Below are 3592 nucleotides of genomic sequence, written 5' to 3' on the forward strand. Positions count from 1 at the left end.
TATATATATATATATACACACACACACACACACATGATCCAAGAAAACAATTATCCGTTACTCAACAAGTTCATAGAGGAGATTACAAATGTTTTAAGACTCTAAATTATTGTTGGAAGCTGATGAACAGGAAATGATTTGAGCTCAGAAGGCAATTCAGGCAGGAGCCTACTGGAGGGGGTTGTCTTGGGACCTGAAAGCAAAGCAGATGATTGGCTCAGTTGCTGGCTGAGTGCCTTGACAACCATTATCTACCCTGTCAGACAGAGGCTTTCCTACAGGACTCTGCAAAGAGTCGGTAGTTTCAGAGATTCGAACTGGTCACCCAGTGGAAATGCTTAGTAAGTACTTTCTCCAACAATGTCTAATAATTGACTGAGTGCTTGGTGTGCACCATGCACCAGAAAGTGAATTACCTCTTTTATCCTCAAGCAGTCCCCAGAAATGAGGAAGTTGGACTTGATGCTGTTAATTGCCAAGGGTTCCAGCATGTGCTGCAGTGGGGGAAATGGTCAGCTTGCTCTCCACAGAAAACAAAGGCAAACGGACTGGAAAAGACTGACAGGAGGTCCTTTCTGATTGTGGTTTTTGTGGCAATGCAAGTTGGAGTCCTAGCTCCCTTCAAACTTCCTTTAAATTGGTTCAGTTGCTCACAGTTTTAAACATATGCCATCTTTCCCCTTTCAAATTTAAATCAAGTTCTGCTTAGTGTAGTCAGTGGAACCTGACCCATAAGGAAAACCCTAAGGGAATAAATTTTACTGGAGTTTCTCATCCCTGAGTGTCAAACCAAGAGGAAGAAGTGAGGTGGGTGAGTGTCTTAGTCAGGGTTTCTATTCCTGCACAAACATCCTGACCAAGAAGCAAGTTGGGGAGGAAAGGGTTTATTTGGCTTACTTCCACATGGCTGTTATCACAAAGGAAGTCAGGACTGGAACTCAAGCAGGTCAGGAAGCAGGAGCTGATGCAGAGGCCATGGAGTAATGTTCCTTACTGGCTTGCCTTCCCTGGCTTGCTCAGCCTGCTCTCTTATAGAACCCAAGACTTCCAGCCCAGGGATGGCACCACCCACAAGGGGCCCTATCCCCTTGATCACTAATTGAGAAAATGCCCCACAGCTGGATCTCATGGAGGCACTTCCCCAACTGAAACTCCCTTCTCTGTGATAACTCCAGCCTGTGTCAAGCTGACACACAAACCAGCCAGTACAGTGAGATACCTCCACGTCATACTCTTCAGAAGGCTAGGCGTCAGGGAGTGACACAAAATGCCCTCCATAATTGCAAGTGTGGTCATAGGAGCTGTGGTTATGACATGTGTTCCTAGAGCCTCAGGGACATTGTGGAGTAGTGGATCAATACTTAGCTGCACACCTCCCAAGTCTACAATGTGCAAATTCAGGTCTGATTCTTGTGGGGTTTTTTTGTTTGTTTGGTTGGTTGGTTTTTTTTTTTTTTTTTTTTTTTTTTTTTTTTTTTTTTTTTTGGTTTTTCGAGACAGGGTTTCTCTGTGTAGCCCTGGCTGTCCTGGAACTCACTCTGTAGATCAGGCTGGCCTCGAACTCAGAAATCTGCCTGCCTCTGCCTCCCAAGTGCTGGGATTAAAGGCGTGAGCCACCACTGCCTGGCTCAGGTCTGATTCTTTTGACAGTGTGGATTCAAACCAGTTGCATTGCACCTGTGTGTGATATGTTATCTTTGTGTGTCGGGAGGAGCACCTGTGTGGGAGCATGTGTGTGCAGAAGCCAGAGGACAATGGCAATGGCAGGGGTTACTTCTCTATCTCTATTTTTGATGTGGGGGGTCTTTTGTTAAACTTGGAACTCACTTATTTGGAATAAACAGAGTGGTCAGCAGGCCACAGCAATCCTCCTATGTCCACTGCCTCAGGACTGGGATAAGAGGCACACACCAGGGCTGGAGAGATGGTTCAGTGGTTAAGAGCACTGACTGCTCTTCCAAAGGTCCTGAGTTTAAATCCCAGCAACCACATGGTAGCTCACAAGCATCTATAATAGGATCTGATGCCCTCTTCTGGTGTGTCTGAAGATAGCTACAATGTACTCATATAAGATAAATAAATGTTTTGTTTTGTTTTTTAAAAAGAGGCACACACCACCATTCCCAATGTTTACCCAGCTTTTCATCCAAATTCAGGTCCTTCTGCTAATGCAGCAAATACTTGACAACTGAGTTATCTCTGAAGCCTTTGAATACATATCTAAAACCGTGTAAAATCCATCAAGATGACAATCTTTTTACTTATTTATTATATAAGTACACTGTAGCTGACTTCAGACACACCAGAAGAGGGCATCAGATCTCATCACAGATGGTTATGAGCCACCATGTGGTAGCTGGGATTTGAACTCAGAACCCCTGGAAGAGGAGTCAGTGCTCTTAACCGCTGAGCCATCTCTCCAGCCCCCAAGATGACAATCTTTTTTGGTGATTTACAAATGAGAAAAAAGAGGCTGAAGAAAGTTAAGTATATCATGTAAGATCTCAGGATGAACTAGGACCTGGTGCTATCTATCTCTAAGGCTATAATAAGCCCTCCTTCTCTTGTAGGTTTTTGTCTGTCCTCCTATGCTCCCTAGTTTTGCATAATGTCCCTAAGCTGTTTCTTCAGGTCTCCTCTAGTTGGCTCTCCTACACAGATTAAAAAGAGTGTTTGGATTGATTCCTTGAACATGACACATCAGAATGAAGGCAAAAACACACCAACACACTGGCCAGAGATGAAACGCTGCACAGGCATAAAACAGTTATACAAAATAGCTTGAATAGGGGCCACTGGAATTAGAGCAGGTGTGAGAGAAGCCTGGCAAGGTTGAGATAAGGCTTGAAGACCCTGGGACCCTGAAGGGCACCGGGCCCCTGTCATGTAGCCACACAGCTCCCCATAGAGAGAATTGGGGGCCATCAGTCACATAGGGGCAGCGCCCCTAAGCCCCTCCTCATGTAGATGAGGCATCTCAGGCCAAGCCAATAGGAAGCATTTGCAGTCAGACCCCACCCACCCCAGAACTGCATATAATATCCTATGCAGAAGGAATAAAGGTGTGTGAGAACAACTCCATTGTCTGAGAGCATCTGTCACAAGAGCTGTGACACTGCCTGGGAAGAGACCGCTCACCCGAAGCTTTTGCGGTCAGAAGCTCCCCTGCACTCAGCTCTTCCACAAGCCAGCCCTCTGGCACCTCAGCTCGGCTCTGCTCAGCAACAGCAGCTGTTGGAGCGCCAGAGCAGCGGTGTGGCAGCCGCAGCAGGAGCAGCAGCGGCTGCTCCTGATATACTTGCTACTCCCAACTTGTGCCCTTTCCCTTTTGCTTGATCCCTCCCGCTGGGTCAGGTCAGAGATCTCCTCCTCCGAGAGCCTCTGGTACACAGACCGACAGTCAACCACTCCAAAACCCCCTAATGTGTTTTAAATCAGGTCTGCACGCTCACTTGGTTGTCTGTCTTGGTAACGGGAGATCCCAGCATGCTGGACTTCTGTAGAATTAAACACCTTTTGTAGCCGGGCGGTGGTGGCGCACGCCTTTAATCGCAGCACTTGGGAGGCAGAGGCAGGCAGATTTCTGAGTTCG

This window comes from Mastomys coucha, unplaced genomic scaffold (assembly GCF_008632895.1).
Source record: "Mastomys coucha isolate ucsf_1 unplaced genomic scaffold, UCSF_Mcou_1 pScaffold16, whole genome shotgun sequence".
In the NCBI taxonomy this organism is placed as follows: domain Eukaryota; kingdom Metazoa; phylum Chordata; class Mammalia; order Rodentia; family Muridae; genus Mastomys; species Mastomys coucha.